Source organism: Tamandua tetradactyla, chromosome 8, assembly GCF_023851605.1.
Source record: "Tamandua tetradactyla isolate mTamTet1 chromosome 8, mTamTet1.pri, whole genome shotgun sequence".
Taxonomy (NCBI): Eukaryota; Metazoa; Chordata; class Mammalia; order Pilosa; family Myrmecophagidae; genus Tamandua; species Tamandua tetradactyla.
Genome location: NC_135334.1, coordinates 112,073,902 through 112,087,126, shown reverse-complemented (window position 1 = coordinate 112,087,126; position 13,225 = coordinate 112,073,902). Strand labels below are relative to the sequence as shown.

The following is a 13,225-nucleotide window of genomic DNA, read 5'->3' as shown; positions in this document are numbered from 1 at the left end:
AACTTACAACTTAATAAATCCCCCGTTTTGAAAGCTGTTCTGTTTCTGGTTTGTGTTTCAGCAGCTAGCAAACTAAAACACAACCCCATCTATATGATACTTCTAGGCTTTTCTTAACTGAGAAGTCCTTTTTTTTTTATTAATTAAAAAAAAATTAACTAACACAACATTTAGAAATCATTCCATTCTACATATGCAATCAGTAATTCTTAATATCATCACATAGATGTATGATCATCATTTCTTAGTACATTTGCATCGATTTAGAAAAAGAAATAGCAAGACAACAGAAAAAGAAATAAAATGATAATATAGAGAAAAAATAAAAATAAAAAATACAAAAAATACACTAAAAAAACAAAAAAAAAACTATAGCTCAGATGCAGCTTCATTCAGTGTTTTAACATAATTACATTACAATTAGGTAGTATGGTGCTGTCCATTTTTAAGTTTTTGTATCCAGTCCTGTTGCACAGTCTGTATCCCTTCAGCTTCAATTACCCATTATCTTACCCTATTTCTAACTCAAAAGCCATGTCCTTTAATCCTCATTCAATATTGCTGGCTGGGAGCATTTTGATTCTTACCATAGATATGTGACCCACTCAGTTGTGGGTGGTAACTTTTTTTTTTCTTTTTAATTAACAGAAAAAAAGAAATTAACCCAACATTTAGAAATCATATCATTCTACATATGCAATCAGTAATTCTTAACATCATCACATAGATGCATGATCATCGTTTCTTAGTACATTTGCATCGGTTTAGAAGAACTAGCAACACAACCAAAAAAGATATAGAATGTTAATATAGAGAAAAAAATAAAAGTAATAATAGCAAACACAAAACAAAACAAAAACCTATAGCTCGGATGCAGCTTAATTCAGTGTTTTAACATGATTAATTTACAATTAGGCATTATTGTGCTGTCCATTTTTGAGTTTTTGTATCTAGTCCTGTTGCACAGTCTGTATCCCTTCGGCTCCAATTACCCATTATCTTACCCTGTTTCTAATTCCTGCTGGACTGTTATCAATGACATATTCCAAGTTTATTCTCGAATGTCGATTCACATCATTGGGACCATACAGTATTTGTCTTTTAGTTTTTGGCTAGACTCACTCAGTATAATGTTCTCTAGGTCCATCCATGTTATTGCATGCTTCATAAGTTTATCCTGTCTTAAAGCTGCATAATATTCCATCGTATGTATATACCACAGTTTGTTTAGCCACTTGATGTTGATGGACATTTTGGCTGTTTCCATCTCTTCGCAATTGTAAATAACGCTGCTATAAACATTGGTGTGCAAATGTCCGTTTCTGTCTTTGCCCTTAAGTCCTTTGAGTAGATTCCCAGCAATGGTATTGCTGGGTCGTATGGCAATCCTATATTTAGCTTTTTGAGGAACCGCCAAACTGCCTTCCACAGTGGTTGCACCATTTGACATTCCCACCAACAGTGGATAAGTGTGCCTCTTTCTCCGCATCCTCTCCAGCACTTGTCATTTTCTGTTTTGTTGATAATGGCCATTCTGGTGGGTGTGAGATGATATCTCATTGTGGTTTTGATTTGCATTTCTCTAATGGCCAGGGACATTAAGCATCTCTTCATGTGCCTTTTGGCCATTTGTATTTCCTCTTCTGATAGGTGTCTGTTCAAGTCTTTTTCCCATTTTGTAACTGGGTTGGCTGTCTTTTTGTTGTTGAGATGAACAATCTCTTTATAAATTCTGGATACTAGACCTTTATCTGATATGTCATTGCCAAATATTGTCTCCCATTGTGTAGGCTGTCTTTCTACTTTCTTGATGAAGTTCTTTGATGCACAAAAGTGTTTAATTTTGAGGAGCTCCCATTTATTTATTTCCTTCTTCAGTGCTCTTGCTTTAGGTTTAAGGTCCATAAAACCGCCTCCAATTGTAAGTTTCATAAGATATCTCCCTACATTTTCCTCTAACTGTTTTATGGTTTTAGACCTAATGTTTAGATCTTTGATCCATTTTGAGTTAACTTTTGTATAGGGTGTGAGACACGGGTCTTCTTTCATTCTTTTGCATATGGATAACCAGTTCTCTAGGCACCATTTATTGAAGAGACTGTTCTGTCGCAGGTGACTTGGCTTGACTGCCTTATCAAAGATCAGATGTCCACAGATGAGAGGGTCTATATCTGAGCACTCTATTCGATTCCATTGGTGTATATATCTATCTTTATGCCAATACCATGCTGTTTTGACCACTGTGGCTTCATAATATGCCTTAAAGTCAGGCAGTGCGAGACCTCCAGCTTCGTTTTTTTTCCTCAAGATGTTGTTAGCACTTCGGGGCACCCTGCCCTTCCAGATAAATTTGCTTATTGGTTTTTCTATTTCTGAAAAATAAGTTGTTGGGATTTTGATTGGTATTGCATTGAATCTGTAAATCAATTTAGGTAGGATTGACATCTTAACTACATTTAGTCTTCCAATCCATGAACACGGTATGCCCTTCCATCTATTTAGGTCTTCTGTGATTTCTTTTAACAGTTTTTGCAGTTTCCTTTATATAGGTTTTTTGTCTCTTTAGTTAAATTTATTCCTAGGTATTTTATTCTTTTAGTTGCAATTGTAAATGGGATTCGTTTCTTGATTTCCCCCTCAGCTTGTTCATTACTAGTGTATAGAAATGCTACAGATTTTTGAATGTTGATCTTGTAACCTGCTACTTTGCTGTACTCATTTATTAGCTCTAGTAGTTTTGTTGTGGATTTTCCCGGGTTTTCGACGTATAGTATCATATCGTCTGCAAACAGTGATAGTTTTACTTCTTCCTTTCCAATTTTGATGCCTTGTATTTCTTTTTCTTGTCTAATTGCTCTGGCTAGAACCTCCAACACAATGTTGAATAACAGTGGTGATAGTGGACATCCTTGTCTTGTTCCTGATCTTAGAGGGAAAGTTTTCAATTTTTCCCCATTGAGGATGATATTAGCTGTGGGTTTTTCATATATTCCTTCTATCATTTTAAGGAAGTTCCCTTGGATTCCTATCTTTTGAAGTGTTTTCAACAGGAAAGGATGTTGAATCTTGTCAAATGCCTTCTCTGCATCAATTGAGATGATCATGTGATTTTTCTGCTTTGATTTGTTGATATGGTGTATTACATTAATTGATTTTCTTATGTTGAACCATCCTTGCATACCTGGGATGAATCCTACTTGGTCATGATGTATAATTCTTTTAATGTGTTGTTGGATACGATTTGCTAGAATTTTATTGAGGATTTTTGCATCCATATTCATTAGAGAGATTGGTCTGTAGTTTTCTTTTTTTGTAATATCTTTGCCTGGTTTTGGTTTGAAGGTGATGTTGGCTTCATAGAATGAATTAGGTAGTTTTCCCTCTGCTTCAATTTTTTTGAGGAGTTTGAGGAGGGTTGGTACTAATTCTTTCTGGAATGTTTGATAGAATTCACATGTGAAGCCGTCTGGTCCTGGACTTTTCTTTTTAGGAAGCTTTGAATGACTAATTCAATTTCTTTACTTGTGATTGGTTTGTTGAAGTCATCTATTTCTTCTTGAGTCAAAGTTGGTTGTTCATGTCTTTCCAGGAACCCGTCCATTTCATCTAAATTGTTGTATTTATTAGCGTAAAGTTGTTCATAGTATCCTGTTATTACCTCCTTTATTTCTGTGAGGTCAGTAGTTATGTCTCCTCTTCCATTTCTGATCTTATTTATTGGCATCCTTTCTCTTCTTCTTTTTGTCAATCTTGCTAAGGGCCCATCAATCTTATTGATTTTCTCATAGAACCAACTTCTGGTCTTACTGATTTTCTTTATTGTTTTCATGTTTTCAATTTCATTTATTTCTCCTCTAATCTTTGTTATTTCTTTCCTTTTGCTTGCTTTGGGATTAGTTTGCTGTTCTTTCTCCAGTTCTTCCAAGTGGACAGTTAATTCCTCAATTTTTGCCTTTTCTTCTTTTCTGATATAGGCATTTAGGGCAATAAATTTCCCTCTAAGCACTGCCTTTGCTGCGTCCCATAAGTTTTGATATGTTGTGTTCTCATTTTCATTCGCCTCCAGGTATTTGCTAATTTCTCTTGCAATTTTTTCTTTGACCCACTCGTTGTTTAAGAGTGTGCTGTTGAGCCTCCACGTATTTGTGAATTTTCTGGCACTCCTCCTATTGTTGATTTCCAACTTCATTCTTTTATGACCCGAGAAAGTGTTGTGTATAATTTCAATCATTTTAAATTTGTTAAGACTTGCTTTGTGACCCAGCATATGGTCTATCTTTGAGAATGATACATGAGCACTTGAGAAAAAGGTGTATCCTGCTGTTGTGGGATGTAATGTCCTATAAATGTCTGTTAAGTCTAGCTCATTTATAGCAATATTTAGATTCTCTATTTCTTTATTGATCCTCTGTCTAGATGGTCTGTCCATTGATGAGAGTGGTGAATTGAAGTCTCCAACTATTATGGTATATGAGTATATTTCCCTTTTCAGTGTTTGCAGTGTATTCCTCACGTATTTTGGGGCATTCTGATTCGGTGCATAAATATTTATGATTGTTATGTCTTCTTGTTTAATTGTTCCTTTTATTAGTATATAGTGTCCTTTTTTGTCTCTTTTAACTGTTTTACATTTGAAGTCTAACTTGTTGGATATTAGTATAGCCACTCCTGCTCTTTTCTGGTTGTTATTTGCATGAAATATCTTTTCCCAACCTTTCACTTTCAACCTATGTTTATCTTTGGGTCTAAGATGTGTTTCCTGTAGACAGCATATAGAAGGATCCTGTTTTTAAATCCATTCTGCCAATCTATGTCTTTTGATTGGGGAATTCAGTCCATTAACATTTAGTGTTATTACTGTTTGGATAATATTTTCCTCTAACATTTTGCCTTTTGTATTATATATATCATATCTGACTTTCCTTCTTTCTATACTCTTCTCCATACCTCTCTCTTCTGTCTTTTTGTATCTGACTCTAGTGCTCCCTTTAGTATTTCTTGCAGAGCTGGTCTCTTGGTCACAAATTCTCTCAGTGACTTTTTGTCTATAAATGTTTTAATTTCTCCTTCATTTTTGAAGGACAATTTTGCTGGATATAGGAGTCTTGGTTGGCAGTTTTTCTCTTTTAGTAATTTAAATATATCATCCCACTGTCTTCTAGCTTCCATGGTTTCTGCTGAGAAATCTACACATAGTCTTATTGGGTTTCCCTTGTATGTGAAAGATTGTTTTTCTCTTGCTGCTTTCAAGATCCTCTCTTTCTCTTTGACCTCTGACATTCTAACTAGTAAGTGTCTTGGAGAACGCCTATTTGGGTCTAATCTCTTTGGGGTGCGCTGCACTTCTTGGATCTGTAATTTTAGGTCTTTCATAAGAGTTGCGAAATTTTCAGTGATAATTTCTTCCATTAGTTTTTCTTCTCCTTTTCCCTTCTCTTCTCCTTCTGGGACACCCACAACACGTATATTTGTGCGGTTCATATTGTCCTTGAGTTCCCTGATACCCTGTTCAAAATTTTCCATTCTTTTCCCGATAGTTTCTGTTTCTTTTTGGAATTCAGATGTTCCATCCTCCAAATCACTAATTCTATCTTCTGTCTCTTTAAATCTATCATTGTAGGTATCCATTGTTTTTTCCATCTTTTCTACTTTATCCTTCACTTCCATAAGTTCTGTGATTTGTTTTTTTAGTTTTTCTATTTCTTCTTTTTGTTCAGCCCATGTCTTCTTCATGTCCTCCCTCAATTTATCGATTTCTTTTTTGAAGAGGTTTTCCATTTCTGTTCGTATATTCAGCACTAGTTGTCTCAGCTCCTGTATCTCATTTGAACTATTGGTTTGTTCCTTTGACTGGGCCATATTCTCAATCTTCTGAGCGTGGACCATTATCTTCTGCTGGTGTCTGGGCATTCAGTCAGATTTCCCTGGGTGTCGGACCCAACAAGGTTGTAAGATTTTTCTGTGAAATCTCTGGGTTCTGTTTTTCTTATCCTGCCCAGTAGGTGGCGCTCGTGGCACACGTTTGTCTCACGTGATTGGAAGGGATTCCCCCCGGTCACCGTTCTCCGTGGCCTGGGGATTTCCGATCCAATTCTCTCAGTTGGTCCGGGGGGGAGCGCGTGGCCGGGGCGACAGCCGCCGCGGCTTGAGGGGACCCTGTGGTTCCTTTATTAATTCTTCTATTGGTGTTTGGTTGGACCCAGTCCCTGCCACTGTCGGAAATTCCCTCCTCTCCCTGGAGGGGTATCGGTTGCCGGCCGCAGCGGCCCGGGGAATTCGCCACCGGACCAGGAAGCCGCCTGCGGGGGAGAGGCGTCGGTCGCCGGCCTCCGCAGCCTGGGGAACTCGCCACCGGACCAGGAAGCCGACCACAGGGGAGGGGCGTTGGTCGCTGGCCGCAGCGGCCCAGGGAATTCGTCACCAGACCAGGAAGCCGCCCGCGGGGGAGGGGCGTCGGTCGCCGGCCACTGTGGCCTGGGGAATTCGCCACCGGACCAGGAAGCCGCCCGCGGGGAAGGGGTGTCGGTCGCCGGCCGCCGCGGCCTGGGGAATGCACCACCGGACCAGGAAGCCGCCCGCGGTGGAGGGCCACCGCGGCTTGGGTAGCCCTCTAATCCGAGACTCGTGGCCGGTCCAGGAAGCCGCCCGCAAAAGAAGGGTACCGGCCACCACAGCTTGGGAAACTTGCCTCTCCGAGACTCTCAGCTGGCCCGGGAAGGAGAGAGGGAGGAGTTCCGGCCGCCACCCCTGCCGCTGCTCGGGGAATCACGCGCCGCTTGTGGATCTCACCGCAGCAGAGTCTCGCAGTCAGACTAGCCAGTCCAGACTGGGGAACGCTGTGTGTCAGTTAGAAGAAAATGTTGGGAGATATCTTATGAAACTTACAATTGGAGGCGGTTTTATGGACCTTAAACCTAAAGCAAGAGCACTGAAGAAGGAAATAAATAAATGGGAGCTCCTCAAAATTAAACACTTTTGTGCATCAAAGAACTTCATCAAGAAAGTAGAAAGACAGCCTACACAATGGGAGACAATATTTGGCAATGACATATCAGATAAAGGTCTAGTATCCAGAATTTATAAAGAGATTGTTCAACTCAACAACAAAAAGACAGCCAACCCAGTTACAAAATGGGAAAAAGACTTGAACAGACACCTATCAGAAGAGGAAATACAAATGGCCAAAAGGCACATGAAGAGATGCTCAATGTCCCTGGCCATTAGAGAAATGCAAATCAAAATCACAATGAGATACCGTCTCACACCCACCAGAATGGCCATTATCAACAAAACAGAAAATGACAAGTGCTGGAGTGGATGTGGTGAAAGAGGCACACTTATCCACTGTTGGTGGGAAAGTCAAATGGTGCAACCACTGTGGAAGGCAGTTTGGCGGTTCCTCAAAAAGCTGAATATAGGATTGCCATACGACCCAGCAATACCATTGCTGCGAATCTACTCAAAGGAATTAAGGGCAAAAACTCAAACGGACATTTGCACACCAATGTTTATAGCAGCGTTATTTACAATTGCAAAGAGATGGAAACAGCCAAAATGTTCATCAACAGAAGAGTGGCTAAACAAACTGTGGTATATACATACGATGGAATATTATGCAGCTTTAAGACAGGATAAACTTATGAAGCATGCAATAACATGGATGGACCTAGAGAACATTATGCTGAGTGAGTCTAGCCAAAAACTAAAGGACAAATACTGTATGGTCCCACTGATGTGAACCGACATTCGAGAATAAACTTGGAATATGTCAATGGTAACAGAGTTCAGCAGGAGTTAGAAACAGGGTAAGATCATGGGTAATTGGAGCTGAAGGGATACAGACTGTGCAACAGGACTAGATACAAAAACTCAAAAATGGACAGCACAATAATACCTAATTGTAAAGTAATCATGTTAAAACACTGAATGAACCTGCATCTGAGCTATAGGTTTTTGGGTTTTTTTGTATGTTTGTTTTTGTTTTTTTTGTTTTTCTCTGGTTATTAGTTTGTCTTTTTTTTTTACTATTGTTATTACTTTTATTTTTTCTCTATATTAACATTCTATATTTTTTTCTGTTGTGTTGCTAGTTCTTCTAAACTGATGCAAATGTACTAAGAAACAATGATCATGCATCTATGTGATGATGTTAAGAATTATTGATTGCATATGTAGAATGGTATGATTTCTAAATGTTGGGTTAATTCTTTTTTTCTTTTTTTTCCGTTAATTAATAAAAAAAAAAAAAACCATAGAACTACACAACACAAACAGTTAACCCTAAGTTAAACTACAGACTTTAGTTAATAGGACCATTATAAAAATGTGCCATCAGCAATTATAACAAATGTTCCACAGCAAAGCAAGATATTGGTGGTGGGATAATATAAGGGAATCCTGCATTTTATGCATGATGGTCCTGTAAACGCACAACTTTTTGAATAAAGAAAAAAAACATTTTCCCTCAAAAAAAAAAAAAACAACCTACACAATAGGAGAAAATATTTAGAAACCACATATCTGATAAAGGATTTAGTATCCAGCAGATGTAAGCCCTTCAATTTAACAACAAAAAGGACAAACCAATCAATTTTAAAATGGGCAAAGACTTAAAAAGACATCTCTCCGGGGTGGTGCAATGGTGGCTCAGTAGCAGAATTCTTGCCTGCCACACTGAAGACCCAGGTTCGTTTTCCAGTGTCTGCCCATGCAAAAAAAAAAGACATCTCTCCATAGAAGATGTACAAATGGCGCTAAAGCACATGAAAAGGTGCTCAACATCATTAGCCACTAGGGAAGAGCAAATCACAACCACAATAAGACACCATTTCAAACCCATTGGTGCGGGGGTGAAAGGATAGTTCAGTGGTAGAATTTTCTGCCATGCAGGACCTGGGTTCAATTCCTGTCCCATGCACTTTCCAAACAAACAAACAAGGAAATAAACAAAAAAACAACCAAACAAAAATTCAACAAATGGTGCTACAATAATGGGGTAGTCACATGGAAAACAATGAAATGTGCCCCACCACACAGCATACAAAAAAAATGGAAAATAACAAGTATTGGAGAGTGTGTGCAGAAAGAGAAACATTCATTCATTGCTAGTGGTAATGTAAAATGGTGCAGCCACTGTGGATGACAGTTGGACAATTCCTCAAAAAGCTAAGTATTAACCTACCATATGACCTGGAAATCTCACTACTGTGTATATATAAAAAATAATTGAATGAAGGGCCTTGAACAGATATTTGCACACTAATTATCATAGCAGCATTATTCACAATTGCCAAAAGATGGAAGCAACCCATGTGTCCATCAACTGATGAATAGATAAAAAATGTGGCATACACACACACACACACACACACACACACACACACACACACACACACACACAAGGGAATATTATTCAGGCATAAAAAGGAATGAAGTCCTGATAGATGAATCAACATGGACGAAACTTGAACACATCATGTTGAGTGAAATAAGCAGACACAAAAGGACAAATACTGTATGATCTCACAATTTGAAAGCATGAGAATAACCACAGCCACAGAACCTACACTATAGGTTATCAGAGGATGGGGTAGGGATAGGGAATGGAAATAAAGTCTTACAACATAGTGTTCTGGGCGGGCCACGGTGGCTCAGCAAGCAGAGCTCTCACCTGCCATGCCAGAGACCTGGGTTCGATTCCCAGTGCCTGCCCATGCAAAAAATAAAATACAATAAAATAAAATTATACACACACACACACACACACACACACACACACACACACACAGCATTCCCATTTAGAATGATGGAAATGTTTTGGTAATAGATGGTGGTGATGGTAAGACAACATTGTGAACACAATTATCAACCCTGAAATATATATATGAATATGATTAAAAGGGGAAATGCTAGATTGTCTATATGGTAACAGAATAAAAATAAAAAAAAAAAGAATCCATGGAACTAGACTACACAGTGGACCCCATTAAACCATGTACTTTAATTAACAGCTAAAAAAAAAAAGCCCACAATGATGGCACTATATCAAAGGGCACCAAAGCCAAATAAAAGAGTTCCCAGTACCACAAGCTGGAACAATGTGAGCAACAAAATTAATAAAACAGTACTGTATTATAACTCAAAGTATACAGTTACTGTCTATAAGTCCATATTGGTATAAACAAACAATTGAGTAAGTAAACAGATAACCAAATCACTCATGCAGAAGAATTACAAATAATTTATGTATATATTCTACTCTCAGAGAAGGTATATCAAAAAGTATAATGATAAATAGTATCATGCCTCACTCATTTGGACTAACTATAATATAAAAACTCAGAGAGGGACACTTTAGGTCACCGGGAATGGTTCACCATCAGCGGAACTGAGGCGCCATGGTACCATGAGGCGCCAGTATTTAAGAGATTATGGCATTTGAAATTCACAATGTTAAAAAAGGGAACTTTTGTAATAATATTCAGGATCATTCCACTGATCTTCCTAGAAAAAGAATCTCTAATTTCACTAATAAGAACATGAAGGAGGTAAAGAAATCTCCAAAACAGTTGGCTGCTTATAAAAAGCGAACAGTTGGACAGGCTGGAAAAGCCCAGACAAACTACCTAAGGTGATTTATTGCAGAAAGAAAGTTCATCATCCTTTTCCAAGTCCTTGTTACAGAAAAAAAGCAGTCCCCTAGAAGCTAGGGCTGTGACACGGCAAATAAAGAAAACGAAGTGACTTGTACCGGCCATGTGCCTGAAAAATTATGCCTTGATGGTAGAACATATTTGGTTAACTCCAGTGATTCTGGTTCTCCACAGACAGAAAGCCCATCGTCCAAATACAGTGGGTTTTTTACTGAGGTTTCTCAGGACCATGAAACAATGGCACAAGTTCTGTTCAGCCAGAATTTGAGATTGAATGTAGCTTTAACTTTCTGGAGGAAGAGAAGGATAAGTGAACTTGTGGCCTACTTAGTGAGGACAGAAGATATTGGAGTTACAAGAAGGAAAACAATACATCTCACTTAGCTGCTGAGATTTGTACCTCTAGTAAAGTCACCACTTAGAAAGCAAATTTGAAGACTGTAACAGTTGGTTTAAATTGGCTTCAAGCAGTCATAAAAAGATGGTGGTCAGAACTAGCATCCAAAACAGAAATTATAAATGATAGAAATAACCAGATTTTAAAACAACAATTAAGTGGATTGTGGGAACAGGAAAACCATCTTACTTTGGTTCCAGGATTTACTGGCTTCTGCATTTAAGGATTTAGAAGCTTATTTATTACAATTGCATTGAGAGGTTTCATCTACTAAAGAGTGCTTGGTTATTCAAGATTTCCCTGGACTATACAATTTCAAAAAAAAAAAAGTCTCATCTGAGAACTGTGAACTGTAAAAGAAATCAAAACCATTTTTTCCTTTTAAAAAGCCACATAATGAAACCACTAATGAAACTCTTAACAATCTACTCCACATTTGAAGTGGAAAACATGCAAAAGGAGCAGCTCCAACTTCAATGAGGTGAAAGTGCTCTAAGAAGATTGTTCACTTTTGCTGCATTTGGGATTTATATTATTATTTGTTGACATTGTTTAAGAACTACTGGGTCTTAATGCAATCCTGCATATTGCATATGAATATAATTTATACTATGTGAAAAAAATAAGACAGGACTTATTGCTCGGAACCACAAAGACTAATCATCATTAATTCTGTAAGATTGCATTTTATCAGAAAACATTTAATGTGTGCAGCTATTTTATGCTGAAAAGACTGCAAGATTAAAACATAGCAAATAATCAGTGTTAAACATTATTTGTCCACACTGAGATTTACTATGTTTGCAAAATGCCTTCATTATTAAAAAACCAATGTGTTGTAATACCAATATCTGTTAAAAATTGTAAAACCAACCATGATTCTGGCACACTAAAATCATGGAATTAAATCAGGGGCTTACATCCATGCAGAATGTTGATATGTGAAATCTATTCCATACCATTTTTAAAACGTAAGAATATTTTTAGTATCTCTGAGCTTTTTTGCCAGAATCATCATGGCATGTATGTATGTGCTATGCCTAAAACAATTTTAAAAGGTGAATACATATTTGTATGAATATTTAACCAGAAATATCCATGAAGTTGGCTAATTTATGTTCATTTTTTATGAACATAAAAATATAGATTTCTGATATTTTAAATTCTGTATCATTTATGCTTTCTTCATTTGCGTACATAAAGTCACTAAATATTAAAAAAAAAAAAACCTCAGAGAACTGAAGTCAAGAGCATGGGTTATCAGGTTGGGGCCTATTGTAAAGGGTCATAGCTTGTAAGCTCTTATAGCAGTCACATCTATTCTGGAGTTGTAACTGTTATTTCTACATTTTGAGGTACTGAGCTATTTGTGTATAATCTGGTCGTTCCTTGAAACTTTGGGGATTTATGTGACACCTGAGACTCAAGAGTTAGAGCTCTGAAGCTATGAAAGTCAGCATCACCCTATATAGCAACTGTTAAAAATTCTGAAAAAGTGATTAGACTTCGAATAGAGATATGAATGAAGCTGATCTGGACAAGACTAAGGTATATCAGAATACAGGGTAAAGGGTGATATGGTTCATATTTTAAAACTTCAACTTCCACGTGAGACCAAAGGCAGAGATATTTATTTGGTGCAAAATTTATATTCTGGGTAGCACATCATCTAATTTAACTTATATGGTCAGTTTATCTGAACACTATAATTGTATGGAATCTTGAATGGAGCATGAGATCTTGTTGGTTTGTACAGGTTAGTGCAATGCCCCAACATATTATAGAGTAATTTGGGCAGAGAATAAAAAAGTATTTACAAAGTCCCCTTGGGGGACTGAGGAGAAAGAAATTCCCCATCTGGGGAATTCTCGCAAGTAGTGGGGACAACCAATTCAATAGGCTGAGCCCTCGATCTTGGGGTTTACCCCCTATGAAGCTTCTTCCTGCAAAAGGAGCTGAGCCTACTTACAATGATGCCTAAGAGTCACCCCAGAGACCCTCTTTTGTTGCTCTAATGTGGCCTCTCTCTCTAAGTCAATTCAGCAGATGGACTCACTGCCCCATCCCCATGGGACATGACTCCCAGGGGTATAAATTTCCCTGACAACATGGACAGGACTTCTGGGATGAGACAGAACCCAGTATCATGGGATTGAGAAAGCCTTCTTGACCCAAA

General features: G+C 37.9%; 1 protein-coding gene and 1 pseudogene across 7 annotated transcripts in view; one reads left to right on the top strand and one right to left on the bottom strand.

Annotated features, from left to right (window-relative positions):
* TRIM44 (tripartite motif containing 44) overlaps window positions 1-13,225 on the bottom strand; it is a 197,300-nt gene that overhangs the window by 165,063 nt on the left and 19,012 nt on the right. The window lies entirely within an intron of this gene.
* Window positions 10,387-11,306, top strand: LOC143644870 (KATNB1-like protein 1 pseudogene; annotated as a pseudogene).